Raw genomic sequence first — 20,055 nt, 5'->3', positions numbered from 1 at the left:
ATAAAATATCTTTTTCAAATACAATGGCCATTACAGAATTAATATGGTTAAAAAATGGTCAAGAAACTAAAGGACTACTCTTGGAAACAGGTCATTACTAGTTTATTCTTGGGAAGTTACTATTGACATTTTCAATGGAATTGAATCTGGCAAATTCTTTTAAATTTAGGCATAAATGGCAAAAGTTTGAGAGCAATAACTACTGACCATCATGGATAGTATATGTACAAAGCTAATAAAATTTGCCTTGACCCATAAGCTTTTGTGTGGTTTCTGCTGCTTTCAAATCAGCCTTAGGATCTGAAGATCAAACAATTGTAGATGCAGTGTGACTTTTTTTTTTTTTTAATGTTTTGTGGGTAACAGAGACTATTGAAGAGCAATAGACCAGAAAATCTGATTTATCTACTGGATAAACTGGAAGAAAATGTAATGAAAACCAAGGATATAAGAAATGTGGACAAATATGATGCAATGATTCTACAATCAGCAATGCTTTTTGCAAGAATGAAGTTATGCCTGTGAAATTTTATTACACTTCTCTGAACTCACAGTTGGATAATGGAATAAAGGTGACCTGGCTGTTCTCAGGAATCAGGGTATTCAAAAATGGTTTTAACATGTCTCCTTAAAGCTCTCAGCTAAACTAAATTCATAGAAACAAACATCAAATCAAGAATTAATAACTAAATAAAAGAGAGAGGGAAAAGTTGAGTAACACATGGTGGGCTCAAGTAATCAGTGAGAGCTGAAAGCACCAGTGATGGTTCATTTCATATTTCTTTACTTTTCCATGACTTCCTTGGTAATTTGAAAGTGGATAAGAATAGTGGAATGGCATTATATGATTAAGATAACATTCTAGGTAGCAACAACCAAAATTGATTATTAATAAGAGTTGCAAAAAAAGCTCTATTACTAAGTGATGGTGATTTCAACAGGAATAGCTGAACCTACATAAATAAAATGATGACCATATTGTCCAGTCTGCAGACCAAACCCACTCCTCAGGGAATTCTGCTGCCTTCCTGTGGCCTGGGTGAAGGATGTGAAAAGAGAGTCTCCTGTCCTGGTCAGGGCCTCAGGTTTTTTCCATTATGGATTTCACAGGTAGGCAGAAATTTGTGGGATTTTGATCATGGCTGTTTACATAACACCACAGGCCTGCTGTCAGCTGATGGGGTCACCCCTACCAAAGGTGGAAAAAGGATCTTTGCACAGGTGTCAGCAGGGCTCATTGACAGAGCTTTAAAGGATGGGAAAAGGGTAAAATCAGGATGACTGGAGATAAACCTGGGGGCAGCATGCCAATGTTTGTGGAATAATTTACTAGCAAGGTCTTTCGGTATTCTGTCTCAGAGATTTCTAAGGTCTTTTCTCACCTAAATGATGAATATAACTACAGATGCACCCATTTCTTGAGCACTGAGTGCAATGCATGGAATCATGGAAACAGAATGGCTTGTGTTGAAAAGGACCTTAAAATCATCTAGTTTCAATCCCACTAATGAAGGGACATCTTCAACTAGATCAGGCTACTCAGAGCTCCAGTCAATCTGGCCTTGAACACTTCCAAGGATGGGGCATCCACAACATCTCTGGGCAGCCAGTTCCACCACTCTCACAGTAAAGAAAGATATAGAATCCTCATGGATTTTCCAGGAGGTATTATCTTCAAAGACCCAACCCTGTTTAATTCATGTGAGCTGACAGGAAAGCAGCCTGATCTGTCACACTTGTGTAAAAAGTTTATGGAAATGGTGAACCTGATTTATTTGAAATTTGAAGCTCAAATGGACTCTGGAGTGGAGTTATTCTTTGTCAAGTTTCAGCCCACAGAAAGATTATAAAGCTGAGCTCTGAACTAGTAAAAATAGAATTCTCAAATGAAATGCTGACACAAGTCTCAGGCATAAGTAGGATGAGCACTATCATATATGAATGAGCCTTTCTCTCTTTCATAGAAGCATGCCATGCAATATGCAAATCACTTGGTTTAATGAACAGCTTCATTTGAAAAAAAGTAGTTCATGTGGTTAAACACTCAGAGACAGCTATTAATGTTTTAATTCTACGGGCTGAACTAGGATCCATAAAATTAAATCAAATGAAACTCCAAAAATAATTAGAAATAAAGCAGCTAAATGTAAATGATTATAGGTTTGTTGGCTGCTCCTGGGTCAAGGTTTAAAAATTCAGGAAGCAAAAAGGAATGTATCATGCAGGGAGTCAACAATAAAAATATTCATACAGAAATACATCATAATAACTTTGGCTTGGTTAAATCTACTATAAATAAGCTCAAAGTGACTGAATGGTGGCATATAGGGATAAGGTACAGATATATACCAGATATACATAGATAGAAGGATTAAAGTTACATAATACCTAAACATGTTACTGCTTTAGAAGAATGAATACAACTTCACACAGCTTTAAAGGAAGAGAATCTCAGCTGAGCAGCTTTGAATAGACACACACTACACTGAGGGTATAAACTCATTATAGAGCTACTTATATACAAAAACTGAAAAACCTGAATAATTCTAAATAAACAAAGCAAGCTCCTATGTATTTGCCTTGGGACAGTGAATGATATCTGTTTTACCAGACTATTTTCCATGTGTTTCCATGAATGATTGCATCAGGGCTGCATCCAGGCACATTTGTGTGATAAACTACACCTTTCCTACCAGATATAGCACCCTGTATACATCTCGGATCTGAAGCAGACTGTCTTGGTTTAAGACAATTGAAGGGCAACACTCCAAAATTATTTCTCCCCCTTTATTTAAACCAATCCCTTCCCACCGATAAGGACAAAGGAATGCGAGTAGACATAAGTGAAAAAATAAAAGTATACTAAAAAACCCAGAAATAGCAACCCCTGGTCAAAATGCCACATCAGCTCCACCCCCACCTGCATTCTGCCATGGTACCATGGTACTACTGCACCAGCTAAAAACACCACTTCAGGCACTATTTGTCCTCTCCTTGGGCTCCATCCTATGTATCTCTATTGTACACATAAAGAAATTATTTATTGATGTTTAAATACCCTTTAAAAAAATGAAAAGAGAGAGTTCATAAGGTGCCAGTGGACTCCTGTTAGAAGTTGGGGTTAATTACTTGTTATTATATATATAAAACATTATCCTCATCCTACTAATGACAATTACATGAAAGTAAAAGAAGAAATTAATGTCATGCACAAACAAGAGGAGGAATAACACCCTGCTTGGGGAAAGTTTTGGAGGTGGTGCCTTTCATACCCTACAGAAACACACCATAATAAAATACATAGGAAGATTTCTATTGAAAAGGTTATGCTGGCAGTAATGCAATAGGAGGGTGAAAAAGGAGTCTTTTCAGTATCACAAAAATTTCAAATTATTCATAATTTATTTTAGTAGGAGACCTTGAGTATGCATCATGTAGGTCACAGAATAGGAAAAAAAAAATCCTGCTTCGTATTTCAAATTTAATATAAGATGAAATTAATACAATCCAGCACACCTTGACCACTCTCTACTTTTCTCTGCATTCCTATTTCTTTTTAACCTTTTCCAAGCTTGTTTTCCTCAAATTGTTTCTGCTTATTTGTCTGTCATTCATCCAGCCACACAAATTTTGATATGAGCCAATATTTACAGCTTAGAACATCTCTATAATATTTTAATTTGTTTAGAATCTAAACAGGTCATGTTTTCCACAATGTTCCCATTATAGACCTAAAGACTGTGGCTAAAATAAAATATAAAATAAAAAAGAAGAACATTCTAATATAAGACTTTCATGCCTGCAAAAGCAAAAACAAACATGATGGAGAAACAGAGACAGATGTCAGAGTTTTAGGATAACAACTGTTGTTTCATGCTGGGCTGGTGGCTAGATCTGAAGAACAGATGTGATGTTGACAGGAAGAAAGACTGAGTTGGTAGATAAGAAACATTTTGGTGGTTTCGGTAAAAAGTTTTAAGAAAAACTATCCTAAGGAGGCTTGCACTATCCTAAGGAGGAAATAGAAAAAGCCACTGAATGGGTCTGGGACAGGGGAGAATAAAGTTATCAGCAAAAACACAGACAAGACAGTCAATGCATAGTTGTGAAAGCCAAGACAGTTGAAGAGAGCAGAGCAGACAGAGCAAGCAAAAAGTAAAAAAGGTTTTCCTTCCTTCTTGCTTGTTAGACCTAATAATGGAATCTCATTTTCAAGGAAGAATTTTTTCAGACAGTTGGAACAAATTTTTCAGGTACATTGATGTGAGAAAGCAGAAAAACTGTGCGTTGGCAAGGGGAGTCTAAAGCAAGTTTTTAAGAAAAGTTCTTTATGTTCTATAAAATCTGTGTTCTTCATCCCTCTTTGGTCAGAGGGCTGGAACCCAAGGAAGTATAAAATAAAGCATAGAGGAAAGAAAGAAAACTTCAGCCAGTTGGGAATGGATAATAGTCACCAGCTTGATTATAATAGTTTCTGATTTATTTTATGGTTAAAATTGAAGTCATATTGTAATGAAGGTGATCCGTGTAATCTAGTAAAGAGAGAAGTAGTGATCCAATGATCAAATCATGACCTTTGGTCTGCTGTGCCAATAGATCTGTCTCTGTGGCTGCTTGGAATTGAATGGCAAGTTCAAAACCTGCACTGTATCACTCATGTTCTTTTGGTCAATGTTTTCTAAGTCATTACAGCTTTGTTGATCTGCATTTTAGTATTACTATTTTAAAATAACTTGATCATCTCTAAAGATATCTTAAATGAAACTTGGCACTTGGAACCCTATGTCTTATTTAATTTAAACCCAAATCACTTGTAAAATTTAGAAATATAAACACTTTGCAAAGTTGGTTTTGTTTTTTTTTTTTAAATTCAGCTAATTCTCTTCCTAACATGAAGATACAGTGAAATGGCTGTGTGCTTTTGAAAGTGTATCAATCTACCAGCTTCATTTAATGAAATGTCAGATTTATCAGACAGAAACAAATTTACCTTTGCTGTTAGTGAACAATGACATTTGGAATAGACTGTCCACCCCTCATCAAAATGAAGCCAAATTAAATTAATAGCTGGAATAGCTATGGGTCTTTTTACACTCCAAGCAGGTTCTGGATGTAAACGGGCTAAGAAAAAGGCTTCAGTGACATTGCTACTCTAAAATATTGAGAAGCTTCCCTGGGCTGCATTTCTTTAGGGTTTTAAAGAAGCACAATGCAACAGAAGTTTAGGAAATCAAACATAGCCTATAAACTAGAGATGAGAATCAAAAACCCTTGTGAATACCCAAAGCCCTGCACATATGTAGAAACAGATGATTAGAGTGTTGTATCTGTCAGTTGGAAGTGGTTAAATGTTCAGCTGAACTGTCTCTTGAGTAACTCTTTTTTTATAGTCCAGGTTTTAGAATTCCCCTGATTTTACAGGATGGTGCCTTGATGCCTCTAAATGCTCTGGTTGGTTAATAGGAATAATGAGGAGCTGCTTGCCATTCCATTCTTTCATCTCTGTTGCTACATTAAAATCTTCCCCTTCCAGGACATTCAGATGATCTTTTGTAATCTTTGCTGTTATTAATTCATGCCTCATTATTAGTTGGAAATTAATTTTTCAAATAGTTGCTTCAACATTTTACAATTCATGACATGGATACTACAAAAAATAGGCTGTAGTACAAATATAAAGTGAATAGACATGGTTTTCTTAAAAGAAATACTTTGGTTTCTCCCTTCAAATGGGCTGATCTGGGGAGCTGAACAGCAGAGGAAAAGTTACTTTGAATGTGTGAAAAACTTACTTTGTGAAGTGTGAAAAAAGGAACAAAGTGGACCTTATAATTAAAAAATTGGGGGTTTTACAACAGTTTGCACTTTAGAGGGTATTAAATCAGCATTTTGTCACATAAAATGCATTTCAAAAATACAAAATTGGGAAATATCCTTTTCAGAGATGATGAAGAGAAGGATAAATCCAACACAATGTGTTCATTAGGAACGACTCATAAGTTCAATGTATTTACAGGATGCTTATTTGGTTCAATGAAATGTCAGATAAAAGCAGGTTTTCAAGCAAAAATATTTTTTTAACAGAAAAAATTATCAAATTAAACATTTTTATTAATTTCCATTTTAGAACATATATTATGTAAAGTAAAAAAAATCTGTTTTACAGCACAATATTTAATCTAGTGTGTTTGACTGTTCTCCACTTCCTAGTAATTTCAAGGAAAAATTAGTGCCTGCAAAAGGAGATTAAATTTGACTACTTTTTTTCTATTTATCTATCTATTTATCAACAGTATTTATAGAGAGAAAATTCGTAATAATAAAAATACCCTCCCTCCTATGCAATTAAAAAATCCCAATCAAACAGACTGACTGTATTTCTTTTTGTAAACCCATTATTTTCAGGTGATCAGATACAGAAAATTATATATTTAACTATAAATCAAGTTGGTAGCTTCCACTAGGAGATATTAAAGTCTGAATATTAATGATGTTAGTTTCAAGGATAAAAACAACAAAGATATTAGAATAGCTGTGAGGGGTAAAATTTTGTCTAATTTTTAATAAGTCTAAACTTTTGTCTAAGTCAGGAAAGTTATATAATTTATAGTTGCTAAAATAATGCTTTACTGTGCTGATTTTTATGGGAAAAATTATTTTGTATTATTTGGATTTTGACCAGCAGACTTGTAAATACCAAGCAGTATTATTCAAGAAAATGAAAATATTGGATTAGGAGTTATGTCATTACCTAAATATTAAGAGAAGTTTGGTTCAATGTATGACAAAGTTAAAATGTGCAATACTGTAAAGCTTGAACACCATCTGTCTCTACATGGCCCAGCAGAGTATCTAAGAAATTCATGTCCTGAATTATCTGCTGAAGTGACTAAAAGTTGCAGCTCTTCTCTTTCATGAAATATGTTCAACGAAAAATACCTCAGTGACTGGGGAATTAATGGAGGAAGAAGGTGATTTTTTATTGTTGTTTTATTTGTGTGAGTTTGATAATATTTCTGTTCATTCCATAATGAGAACACCAGTAGCTTCTTAATCTTCCCTGGCAGACATTTGACCTTGTTCCCGTGAACTTGAAAGAACATGATTAACTTTACGTGTACAAGCAGGCCGAGAAAACCACTTGAACAGAATGGTAAACAAGGGATTTTGAGCAAATTTGGAGAAACAGAGTGGAGTTTCTCCCACTAACAGATGGCTTTGCAGCAGGTAGCAGAAGAAGATAATGAGTAATCAAGTGCAATGACTAAGCTGTCTTGGACAGGTTGTGTTTTCTATTCTGCTTCCCACTTCATCTCTCCTTCTCCCTGTGTATAGGGATTCAGCCACTAACCTACATTCTGGTGAAGTCCTCATCCTTAAAACAATTCCAAGTGAAAAAAGAGATTGCAGCAGCATAAGTATAATGTGCTAATTGTGAAGAAGAAGGTTGGTAATCTGGAGTGAAAGCATTAACACGCTATTTGAGAGAACCAGGTTTTCCTGAGATGACATAGTTTGAGATCTCTGCCAGAAACACTACAAAGAGGAAGAAACAGATTGGTGATTTGATAACCAACTGCTAAGGAGAGGTAGGAGGCCTTCTCCCTAGCTAGGAATTTTACATTTTTATCATAGATTTGATGAATCATATAGTGAGATAGCTGTTCTGGAAGGACAAAAGACAGAGGAACAGAGAATATTTTTAGTGAATGTTATTTGGCATGAAGAAGCAGGTATTAAGGGAAGTTATTCAAGCATGTTATAGAAGCAAGAAGTCATCAAGAGTTCTGTATTACAAATGGTGAAAAAAGTCTTCTTTTTAAAAACAAAATAGGGAGTGATCTACACTCATATAGTGGAAATCATAAAAGCAAATTTTGTCCAAAGTATAAAGCCATTTTACAGAACTTTATATGGGATATCTACTATAAGTAAGTTATGGAATCTCATGAAACTGTGCACTTAAAACACCTCTTTGGAAGTTACAATTTCATGGGATAAAAACGTGAACTGTCCTTGCAGAGGTCCTTATGGTTTCATAAAGAAGAAGCAGATGGCAGAAACTACATGAGTTGAATTATTGCATGTATGGTCTGGTATATATATATATATTGTATGTATGGTGTATATTTTGTCTTTTCTCAGGAAAAACAGCTGGGAGTGCAGGTCAGCCTGTTCTCATAGGGAAACACTGATCTCAATTATAGGCAAGCAGAACCATCCAAGAGAATGTTAAATTTAAAAATCCTGTATAAATAGAAGTTCACAAAATAGTGAAGAATGGAAGTTTCTGATTTGCTTTAGCGATGTTAAATTTTAAAAAAAAAGATAGAAACTCTCAGTGGTGTGAAGTATTTTATATAGCTGGTATTATCAAAGATAATGTTTGGAGTGATTCACATGATGAGAATAATGTAAACTGTTTTTCCTCAGTCTGGAATTTAGAATACTTGTCTGTGTGTGTCTGAGAAAGAGACCTGTTCTATTAGAGAAATCATTACCTGATTTAAGGGTACTGAATCCTCAGAAGTACTAGATATTGGATGCCTGCAAATCAATTTATTAATGACCACAGTTCAATGAGAAATGCAGAAAAGAATCTTTGCTAAACCAGTCAAATCAAATTAGAGAAAAAGAGAAGCTATCTTTTTAAAACACAAGTTTAATATTAATAGGGACTATTATTTACAGATAAAAGCTGGAGAATGCCTATAATAACTAATATAAAAGGATTAGGTTTCAAGAATTGCAGTATTTCAAAGCAAAGAAAATTTCTGAGTGAGAAATCGTGAGAGAGGGAAAAATTCCATGGGAATGTGAATTAATATTGAGATTGCTTGGTGCAACACAACTACACAGCCCAGAATAAATGCTTTAAACAGAATACTTCATTCTTACATCATTCTTAGCACTAGTACATGTCAAATATCTTCATACAGAGGTGGAGGTTTTTCTCTGAAGTAGCAGTTTTGGGTTCAAGGCTCTTTTCCCATGGGCATTCTTCTTTTGTGTGGCCTGGGAAAAGTCTGCCTCTTTCTTCTCTGTACAGCTCAATCCACTGAAGAGCACAGGTGGTGAAATTGCAGGAACAAAGAACTATTAAAAGGTATCAAAAAGAGGAGACAAGAATAGTCAGTAAAAATCAGAAGCCTGAAGCTGTAGAAACAAGAGGAGATATCAAGGAAGAAATCCCTCACTCTTAATGCAAATAAATAAAATAGTGGGTGGGGTGAAGGCTTTTTGGACTTTATTTGGAATGTAATAAACCCCATTGGGTCATAAATCACACACCAGATGGAGATGATGAACCACTGAATAACAAAGTAGAAAAGGCATAGGTATTCACTAATTACAGAACTTGTTTTCTCTTTGAGAAACTATGGAATTATGGGGGTGTGTCTGGTAAAATAGGTAAACTTGAAAAGCTAAAGCCAATGCATATTTATAGCAAACTAAAGAAGGAATTCTATTTTCTTCAGTACTTGGTGCCTGGATTTCTTTTATTAAATTCTTATTCTTTTCTTTTTCTTCCTGTTCCAGGAATAGAAATGGTTTGTTTGGGGTTTTGTGGATTTTTTCTTTCTCCTGAATTTCCATCTTCTCTATTATGTGCTGCAGTATATTGTCTGATTGCATCCATCACATTGTGTCTCCTGAAGTAAATAATATATTGTCAAGTTATGTATTATTTAATGCTGAAGAGAGCCTTCACATGTGAGCACACAGGTATACACTTACAATTTACTGTGGTGATGGAACCTATATTTACCAGATGTTATAAAGGAAGAGATGAGAGAATTCATGTTGAATTCGTTCAAGTTGAAGTTCAAGTGTTGAAATTTACTTCAGTAATGACTGAAAAGTTCAAGGTGAACTCTATTATCTATTTAAAAGAGATTATGAATTGTTTGTAAAGGCAGTGTGTTTTCTGTTGTCTAAATACCAATGCCATCAAATCAAAAACCAAGTGCTGAAGTATATTTTAAGACCCTCAGCTGTCTACTGTTCATGTAACAATTATGAGGGATAGGGTTGGAAGTTGTGTTATTCCTTTGATTTTTAAAATGGCAAATTCTTGTACATTTAAAACTTAATCCATATCATAATCCATACCTGTTATTCCACTGAATCATTTCATCAAAGTCATATAAGCAGTAAATTTGAGGCCTCAGGGTTGTATTTTTTTACATTATCATATAGATCCTGTGAAGTTATTCTCTGACAAGTTTCAGATTTGCATTTAATGACTTATACATTAAATACTTATACATCTACAGTGGGTAAAGGACTTCCAGTGTCATTTACCCACTGGAAACCAGGCCTCACACAGTGGTTTACATGGTACCCAAAGGTTTCTTGGGTTTTCCCTTGGCTAAAAAATCTGAATTTCACCATCTTATGAGGTAAGAAAGTCTGGTGTTGAGGAGCATTTTCTAAATTTCGTGGTTATAGTTCACTCTGATTTTGAGTAGAAACCATGTTCTAATTGCCAAGGTGGTAAATTCCCACCTACAACTTCTTATTTCCACTTCATTTTTCATTACATGAAACATTAAGCAAATTGAGAAATAAGAAGTTTGTTTATTAACTTGATTAAAAACTTCAATCCCTTGAAGTAATGATGCCTGCTCTGCATGAGTGGGTTATCCCTGACTAAGAAGCTGCATGGATGAAATTTGTACCAGCAAAAACATTGCTCATACTGATGTTAAAACTTGCCTGTGTTTTTTCAGCCCTGCATTACCAAAAAAAGAAGAACTTTTAAAGCTTCATTTGATACTTTTTCTCCTTCCAATCCTCCAGAACTGAGCTGGGAAAGTGCATACATAGGATCTCTGGTCATTGACACACGTAGCTTGTGACGAGTCTCTGATAAGTGGGAGCACTTAACCACAGTGATTTAAGTCACTTGTGCCCTCACTACTGACAGGATGAATCTTACTGCAGTGGCAACAGGGCTAAAACCTTTTTTAAAGATTATTCTCTTTTCTACATTTTGATTCAATGGCAATATTTTAAAGTACAGTTAAGAAATCAAATTACAGATGTTTTGTATCATTATATTTAGCAATCTTTGTATGCCACTCCCCACCCCCTCTTTTGGCTTCTGTGGGTGTATTTATTATTTAGTTATTTGAGCAATATTTTTGTAGAATGTGTTCAGCCTGTTAGTTGCCTGTAAACCCTTTGCTGAATACTTTCTGTCTGTTTTTGTGTTTATGATCAATAAAACCATGTTAATATTGGTTTAGCAAGGAAGTAACAGATGTGCCAGGCCAGAAGACTATGAAAGAATTCTGGATAATTAGAGAAAAAAATTTAATTGTTGCTACTAAAGTCCAGTAACTGTCAAAATATTTACAACTTGTGAATCTCATTCCTGAGTGCAAAACTATTACAAACATTGTCTGGTGCTTTAGGTTGGAAAAATAATGTTTTTATTTAACCATATTATTACCTTGAAGTGAAGAGCAAGAGTAGCTGATAACAAAACCATTAACTATTTACTTATGGATAAATATATAAAAGAAAATAAAGATGATATATTGTGATTAAAGACACTGAATTAAATTTTCATGTGATTGATATGTTTCATGTGATAAATATAAATATTTTTCTGGATTTGCTATAGTATAAGTTCAAACCTGGAAGAACACAAGTTATTTCCTTAGTGTACAAGACTTTCAACTATGAATTATCATCCCAGGATTTTCTTTCTGAATTTTAATTTTAAACTTTTACTAGAATTATGACTGTGCAGCCATTGAGCTCAACAGCAAAATTCTCAAAGTTTTCCTAAAGTAACAATGGGCACCACCTTAAGAGGTTTGACTGTTATAAATACTGTAAAACTGTATAACAAACTGTTTGAATGTCTGAATTTAATTGTGATGAAAACAAGATAAAAAAAAACAGTGATCTATGGCTTACTTATAAAAATTATAATTTCACAATTAGACAATTTTAATTTTCCCATCACCTTTGTATATGATGCTTAGAATAAGCTGTTTGGTTGTGATATGTGTGTATTTCCAGAGAATTATCTTTTATGTGTTTGATAACTCATTTACATTTGAGAACAGCTTATTCTCATTTCAAAATGTCATTATTTGTTAAATTCAATTATATATTAAAGTGAGCCATTACATAAAAAATAAATTCAATGTTATGTAAACCTGAAATTATAGATTAACAGACTGTTAATTAAGCACTGTAATTCCATAAAAAGCATGTACTTGAGGAAAAAAAAGAGCAAGTTCCTAGTGAAGAACTGTAAAAACATATTGAAAAATATTCCCCAAAATAGAATTTTTAACATTACTGCAATTGTTTGAATCTAATATTATTGAGTTTCAGCCTTTACATATTAGAAATATTAAACCTTTGCCACTTTTATTATTACTGAAATGCTTGAATTTTATTCTTCCTATGCAAAATATCAGAGCTTTCAAAGCTTCAGTATTGACAAATTCAATATCACTAATCAAAAAATATTTAGCAATACACTTCTCTAGCTGCAGAATGGTTTATGTACTTTTGAGTCCCGTAGCATTTGTGATTTTGGTGCTTATCCTAGAATCATAGCACAGGTTGGGAGGGACCTTAAAGGTCCTCTTGTTCCAACCCTGCTGTCATGGGCAGGGCTGCACTCCAGACCAGGTTGCTCAGAGCCCCCCTCAACACGGCTTTGAACACTGCCAGGGATGGGGCATCCACAAATTCTCTGTGCAAGTCGTGCCAGTGTCTCACCAACCTCACAGAATTTTTCCTAATATCCAGTTTAATCCTAGGCTTTCAGATTGAACCTGTTCCCTCTTTTCCTGTCACATGCTCTTGTAAAAAGGCCCTGACCCATGTGCAGCACCTTGCATGTGGATTTACTAAACCTCATGAGATTCCCATTGTCCCACTTCTCGAGTTTGTCCCTTTAGGTGGCATCCCATCTTCAGGTGTGTCATTATTGTGATATGGTGTTATCTTTATATGTTTAAAGCTAAAAAAGATAGATATTTTCATTTGATTGCACTTATTCACCAAATATCTCATGATACATTAATATGCTACTACAATAATATCTCACTGTAAGTTAAAAATCATCATATAATATTTTGCATGGGATGTAACTTTATTAAAATGAGTTTACTCACTGCATTAAGTAGAGACCTTACTCATCACAAAAATACCTACCATACTCAAGGCTCTAATATTTGAAGTACAATTTTACAAATACAAAGTACAAACCCATACAGTTGAAAGCACATTTGTTAGGCTGGATTAGCTCTTGGACTCAGACAACTTTCTGCTACAGATCCTTGATTGACCAAGGTGTTTCAGAGTGCATCTGTGGTCTCAGCTCTGTGTATCATTGGTGGTTGAAGACTTTTTTTTCTCTATTTTAAACTGTCACTAAATAAGCATCTGTGTGAGAGAAAATAAAATGTTTTAGTGCTATGAATTGATTTTATTATCCCATTCACAAGACATGGAATTATTTGACAGAACTATAAACCAGGGAGAAGTAAACATTGCTATCATCCTTTAGAAGAGTACCAGGAGAAAGGACATGGTGATACTGAAGTGCTGCTAGCTTTCCTGAGTGCCAAAGGCCAGCCAAGGCCCTTCTAAAAATGTCACACAAATTTCTTATTCAAAACAGTGAATTTTATGGAACAGAATGTCCACTGAATTAAAAACAAAATTACACAAATTATCACAGGTATAACCTGTTAAGAAACAGTAACATCACTGATTTATAGGGATGTCTGGAATTTAATTTTACACAATTCTAAGGAATTATTAAAAAGAAATGGATCTGTGGCTGCAATTTCTACTCCCATTTGACCATATACTCTCTGTCTTTACTTACATGGTATCTGATATCAACTACTATTCACTTTTTTGATCATGTTCAAATAAAATCTAGGAGAGAAAACTTTTAGAAAAGCAAATTTCTTGAAAGATATGGTAATCTGAAGCTTTATATTCAATGAGCATGGAGTTTAATTTTAGCTGAGTTTGGACTTTACTGTTCACATTTCATTTTGTTTTGGGTTTATTTTCCCCATAATTTGAAGAGCTTTTACTGAGTAGTTATTGAGCACGATAATGATGAGTCAAAAACATAAAGCAATAAGACTGATAGCAGTGCATGATATTAATGCAAATTGTATTTGCTATTCTGGTATTTTTCATGATGTACAGCTATTTCAGGTCAGTCATGCTTGACCAACCTCATAGACCTCTACAATGAGAAGACTGGCTCAGTGGATGAGCAGGACAGCATTGAATACTGCTTATCTTGGCTACAGCAAGGGTTTTGATGATGAAATATGGACTGGGTAAGTGAAAGCTGGATTAAAATTGGCTGAACTGCCAAGAAAGAGAAAGACTTTGGGGTCCTAGTGGACAATGAGTTGAGCAGAAGCAAGTAATGAGCCTTTGAGCTGGCAGAGAATTTCCAGCAGGTCAAAGGGGGTGATCCTTCTCTTCTACTCAGCTACACTGAGTACTGTACTGTCTGAAGAGCTGAGTCCAGTTCTAGGCTCCCCAGTACAAAAGAGACATGGGAATATTGGACAAAAACAATTGAGTATTGGAGCTTCTCTCACAGAAGGAGAGGATGAGAGTTGGGACAATTCAGACTGAAAAAGAGAAGGCTCCTGGGGGAAATCTTGGGTATAAATGCTCTGATGGGTGAGTGAAGGATGGGGCCAGGCTCTTCACAGTGGTGCCCAGTGAAAGCACAAAAGGCAAAAGGCACAAATAAAACACAGCTGAAATTCTGTTCAAGACTAAGGAAAGAAAAAAATTGGTGTGTGAGTTCAGCTAGAAAACACCCAGTGTGGTTGTAGAATCTCCATCTGTGGAGATATTTAAACAAAACTGAATGCAGTTCTGAGCACTGTTCTGAGACCAGTTCCTCTGGTCTGGAAGTTTGGTCTAGACAATCTTCAAATGTGTATTCCATGCTCAAACACTCTGTAATTCTGTGTGTTTCTAAACATAAATTTAACTCTTTACTTAAGAATGAAATTACATTAAAAAGATCTTCAGAAGATAAAAACAGTGTTGAGCTAATTACTCTCTGAAGTAAATATTAAAACATTTGTAGCAACTCAGACGGTTGAAACCTTTGTCTTCTGTTTTACGTGACATTTATAATCAGATATTGTTTCTACCTTACAGAGAGACTGTAAGCTAATGCCAAGGGCCTCGCTGTTCCAGTGAGAATCTTTAATTCTATCCTTTTTACCTGAGAGACTTTTACCTCACTTGTCTGTGAGAGACTTTTAATTTGGGATAGTGGGAGGACTGCCTCAGGAAACACTGGCCCAGAGATGATACCAGGTGTTTTTTGGTTCAGAATTTGGTTTAGTTTATCAAGGAAGATTTGGCCTCTTTTGATGGTGTGAAGCAGCTGGCCAGGAGTGCCATTATAAACAAATACAACCCATGTTTGATTTTATATAAAAAATTTTAAGAGTGGCAAGACTGCCTCTGGACAAACTGGTTTAGATCTGTTTTTCTTTGTGGCCTTGATTTATTAGAAATTATTATCTTCATTGAACTAGCAAACTCTTCTCTCTAGACTGTGATGACTGGGAAATCCTTATTTCTCTCCTGTGCTGGTTTTAACAACTACAGACTAATAAATAATCTACTCCCTTTCCCTCCACTCCTTCCAATAATTGAGGAACAATAAGGAGAGATTATAAATTAGAATAACAATTTATTAAAATCAAAATAACCACAGCAATATTAATAACAAAGGGTATTCAAAAGAGATAGAGTATTTTACCCACAAAAGGATATTTACCTCCAAGAACAAAGACACTTCCTAAAATTAGGCCTGCCCACAGGGTCTCTAGAAAAAGGCAATATCGAAGGAATTCACTGAAGGAACAGAAAATGTTCTGGAGGAAGGGACTGGCAATGCCAGAGTGCTGATCCCAATCTGTTTTCTCCAGAGAGAGACAGGAAAGGTGGGGAATTCCCACCTTCCTACACTCTGTTGTTCCTTCTGAAATCATGTCCCCAGCAATGATGTGGGTGGCATGGAACAGAAAAGTGATAAAAACTTGAACCCCCCCCTTTCTCTTTAACCAGGACCTAGATGAAAAAGGTTTTCATCATTGTTCAAAACTGATTCAGCCACTGGTCCTAAGTCATGTTCACACTGTAAAATGTTCCAAAGAAAATCCCCTTTGCTGCTGGATGTGCAGAGGGAGTTTAATGCTGGGAACTCTGAGCTAAGCTAGGCATCTCTAATAATATAGATTTTATTCAACAGAGAATTCACCTGGTGTTTTTCTGAAAGCGGGTGTTCTTCTGAACGCTGCAGACTCTTCTTTACAAGCTCTCTGAAGATTGGGTAGAGGCAGATTAGCACTGGGCTTGCCCCAGGCTACTAAATCCTGCAGAGAGACAGAAAATAATGTCTCAGCCCTGGGACTGCTTGTCTAGGTTTGTTAACATGCAAACTAAATTCACACAGCTTCCTGTTTGCTTTGCACCATGACCCAGACTCTCAAGAAGAGCCCAACTGCTGAATTCTCATTGTTGCTAATGCCAGCGTAATGGAATTGCTCTTAAGTGCTGGTGTGAAATTTCCCCAGGGTTAACAAATACTTAGTCCATGACTACATGGCAAGTCTTTTAAGCCTATTGGCATAAGCTACTTTGAAAGTGCACACAAATAATCTGAAAGAAGCTATGCAAAAAGAAAAGTACGTCTGAAATGCAGGAGCTGTTTCAGCCTGATCTTACAGCCAGTGAGATGTCCAAAAGCCTGCCAAAGACTGAGAGCTAGCAAAGACAAAAGCACATTACTGGGAGGTCCTCAGTGCTGTTATGAAGTTAAACTGTGGCATAAAGAACCCCCAAAGAAAGTCAAGGCTCCAAGTAGACCTTAACAAGGCAAAGGCATAGTTTGAGTCAGATTTTCTTTCAAGGAACTACACTGAGAAGCCTTGGGCTGTGCTGACTGTCTCCTTGATAGAAACTTTAGAGGAACATGCCCATGGTCTTTGTCACTATTATAGCACTCCAGTAAATGGGGAATAAGAATACTGCTTACTCATCCTGCACGTCACAGCATCTGGATTTCAATATTGCCTGTCTCAATGATGCTTGTTAATTAATAACTGACATCTACACACAAGTTTTCCATATACACCTTGCTTTTATTGGCAGATTTTACTAAAGTAAAATTCACATTTGTCCATTGTTTTCAGTCCTGTGTTTTATTTCTTTCCTCAGGCCCTCATAGTGTTCCCCGTAAAGGTGCCCAAGGTTAAAGGTAAATTGTTTTAAATGGTTTTGCATTTCATTTGCACTTATCGTTACATCTATATTGTTCTATTTTCTGCAGTGGTCTCCCATGTAGCTTGATTTTCCTTAATCCCTTTGTATGACCACTCTTTTTCTTGAGGAAATGAAACCTTAAAGACAAAACCAGCACATCCAAGGCAGTATTGCTCTAGAAAATTTTCATCACATATGCAACTAACTTGTGCAGTTAGATGTACAGCTTGATTGTTGCACTGAATTATTTAGATTTTTATATATATAAAATTAAACAAATTATGCAGAGTTCTCTGCTTCAATCAATGATGGTATTTTATTTTGATCTCTCCCATTGAGACTGTATCCTTATTCTCAAGAAGTGATCCAAGGGCCCTCTAATTAGGTAGGGAAGATGATGAAGCTTTTTAAACAAAGGCATTGTAGGCATATTCTCTTGTCTTTGACTATGCCTGAATAAATACATATTGTCAACAGCATTTTACTTTATGTCAAAGCAGGTTTTAGTTTTTCTAGATTTAAGCACCCAAACTGTTTGATTTCTTGCATCTTCTGCAGCTTTTTCCTTTCTCTTACTCTCAGTTTATTGCTTTTCATTACTAACCACTAAGTGCCTCCAGAATTATTGTCATGCTTATGTCTTCTGATAGTAATTTCTTATCAAATCTTCAGCCCCATAATTCTATAAAATGCCTTCTTTTTCATAACAATATGCTAATTCATGTTCAAAGTATTGTACACTGCAATCTGTTTCATAGTTTCCCATAAGCATTTTCTTTTGATTCAATCAATTTATTTTTCATCACCTAGCAACCTCCAAATTCAGAAAACAGAAATGAATCTGCAACAGATACTTTATTAATTCGCAGCTCATTGTCAGAGGCATTTTATACTGTCCTGAGATGAAATTAGAAAGTTAGAGTTTGACTTTGAATAATATATTTATCGGGGAAGATTTTATTCCACTGGGGTTATGGTTCATCAAATTAATTTGTTTGCAGTTCAGCAGTCACCTGAGATATTCATTGAAAGTTCAGAACATCTGTGTTTCTCATCAGATTTGGCTGATAGAACATTTGGATTCATTCATAGCAACCTGAAGTAAAGAATCATGTATTTATTCTTAATCTGCCTGCACATTTAAAGGGAGCTTGAATCAAGAATTCATGTACTATAGGAAAGAAGAAAAAGAGGAAGATGGTCTTGGAACACAGAACAAAAAAATAATTTCTTACTCAGCACCAGCCTTATGTAGGATCATTTGTGGAATTGTATTTCAGGTTTAAAGGCAATAAGGAATATTTGTAAGGTAGAAGCAGAAATTTATGAAGCTGGTTGCAGAATTATGGTCTTTATATATAACTTGAAAATCCCCAGTGGAATTTTATGTGAGAAAATAACTCTTTAATCAAGGCCATGCTTCCATTTTCATTTTAAAATACTGAGTTTTGTAGATTTTGCACACTTTGTTACTTGCACAGTTGTCATGTCACTTCTGTAGGGGCTGTTTCAACACAGCCATACAGAACTTCTGCAGCAGAATTCAAAAGATGACAGCCCAAAATTCCCTGTACTGCATACATGCTGCAAGATCAGACAGCTGTGAATAGTGGTCATGAGAATGATACACCAGAAGCAGGGATTTCTCCAAGATGCTGAAAGAAACAGATCTGGAATTCTACCTCTGGCACAGGTCTGACTGTGCATGAGCTTTGAATTGGCAGATTGCAACAGCTGTGGTTACACAGGTGACCCTGTGGATTTGATTGCTTTTCTCAATTTTCTCTTGAAAAATATATGAGTGTGTTTTTAGATCTCTGTCAAAGGAAAGGCAATTTCAGTTTTATATCCCTATTAGCCTTAGGTAGTTCAGATCTGCATCTTTTGTCTCTGCCCAATCCTAGGTTGATGGGTTACATTGCTAGGGAAATTTCTTTTGTCTGCTTTTTAAGAATGTGCAGCTGATAGAAAAATGGTTTAAACATTTTAAATGTTAAAGGGTGAAAGTTTTTTCACTTTTCTGCCCTTAGACTTAAAGCACCAAAAAATCCCAGGAAGATAAAAAAAGGGCAGGGGGAGAAAGAAATCGAGAAATTTTCAGCAAATGACTAGCGTATGCTTATACACTTACTGGTAATTTAAGGTTTGGGGTACTTGTTCAGATTTAAATATTGTTTTCAAGCTCACAGTTCTTCAGTCACCCCATCCATGTGGGCTTTTATAAAACCAAGATTATGGGTCTGAAGTTCACAGACCTAGGAGATGATGTGGTCAAATGTGCACTTGCAGCTGAATCAGGTGAAAGGATTTTGTTCCTCAGGCAGCCAATCTTCTCCCCAGCCCTCATCCCTGGTCTGCTGGCAGGCTTTCATGTGCTTCTGCTCTACACAAACAGTCTCAGTTTACACAAAAGCCAACCCAAAGGTTAATACTGACAGTATCTATGCCTACCCTGGCTGTTTTGACAGGAGCAGAGAAGATAGTGGCTGCATTTCAGTCTCTGGCCATCCTGAGATGATGGTTTCACCTGGAGCACAGGGATGGCTGAGGAGGTGGCCTGGGGACAGCAGCCCAGCACCTGACTCAGCAGCCACCAGGAAAGTCTGCCTACCTGCCAGCAATGACCTTTATCTTTCATTTTTTCAGGTTTCTTAGCTTTAACAGTGCTGGTAACAGCTGTGTCTCAGGCAGACACAGTAGTGATTTCCACCACGAATCAAAATTGCTGTAGCTGCAGTTGCCAGTTTGTGT

The sequence above is a fragment of the Parus major genome, chromosome 3 (assembly GCF_001522545.3).
Source record: "Parus major isolate Abel chromosome 3, Parus_major1.1, whole genome shotgun sequence".
Taxonomy (NCBI): Eukaryota; Metazoa; Chordata; class Aves; order Passeriformes; family Paridae; genus Parus; species Parus major.
This window is presented reverse-complemented; position numbering follows the sequence as displayed.